Source organism: Gavialis gangeticus, unplaced genomic scaffold, assembly GCF_001723915.1.
Source record: "Gavialis gangeticus isolate Ggan-Ray unplaced genomic scaffold, GavGan_comp1, whole genome shotgun sequence".
Lineage (NCBI taxonomy): Eukaryota > Metazoa > Chordata > Crocodylia > Gavialidae > Gavialis > Gavialis gangeticus.
This window is the reverse complement of record NW_017729032.1, coordinates 240,606,863-240,607,647: the sequence shown is the minus strand read 5'-3', so window position 1 is coordinate 240,607,647 and position 785 is coordinate 240,606,863. Positions and strand designations below refer to the sequence as shown.

Here is a 785-nt window from a genome sequence, read left to right as displayed (position 1 = left end):
AGTATAAGTAGTAAACTCTTCTCTTTTTCTACCATGTATTTTTCTAATCCTGTATTTTGTTGTTGATAGGTGTTCTCTCTATAATCGTAACAGACCTTATGGTTAATTAGAGACAAAACAGCATAAAGACACATAGTAGCAGTAGTAGCAGCATGCATCTGTCTTGAGACAAAAGATTTGTGCTGAGTGAGGCATCAGCTCATCGAACATCTGTAAGTGTGGCTGTAGAGTCCAATTCCTGAAAGACAGTCCCTACTGCATTTATCATGTGAAGTTCATACCTAACAGTCCTGAATGTAGTGTGGAGTTCTTGCTGAGGTTTCTTCTTTCCTCTGCATGTTGGGCTCTTTTTTCCTCAAAAGCCTTCATTCCATACTTAATAGGCTGTTTGCAAGTGCTATGATCCTGATCAATCTTCTCCCAGTCATTTGTTCATTGCTTTCATATCACTCTTGCAAACATCTTTGAAATGGAGATAAGGACATTGACATGGTCTTCTTCCTCTGAAGAGTTCTCCATACAAGAGATCCTTGGGTATATGGCCATCATTCATTCTCTGCATATGACTGAGCCATCAAAATTGATCTTGACTGAGAAGAGAATGGATTCTTAGAATGTGGGCACATTCCAACCCCTGAGCATGGGCGACTTGGTGGCACCAGAAAATTCCTAGAACGAGGTGACGGCAACGTAAGTGGATGCTGTTGAGGTACTTTTATTAAGTAGAGTATGTGGTCCAAAATTCACAACTGTTCAAAAAAAAAAAAAAAAAAGGGGAGGGGGGG

General features: G+C 40.1%; 1 long non-coding RNA gene across 1 annotated transcript in view; it reads right to left on the bottom strand.

The window, feature by feature from the left end:
- Window positions 1–355: 355 nt before the first annotated feature.
- Window positions 356–785, bottom strand: part of LOC109303392 — a 15,622-nt gene continuing 15,192 nt past the window's right edge. The window contains exon 2 of the long non-coding RNA XR_002099088.1: window positions 356–749. This is a non-coding gene — a long non-coding RNA (uncharacterized LOC109303392). The remainder of the gene's footprint in view (window positions 750–785) is intronic.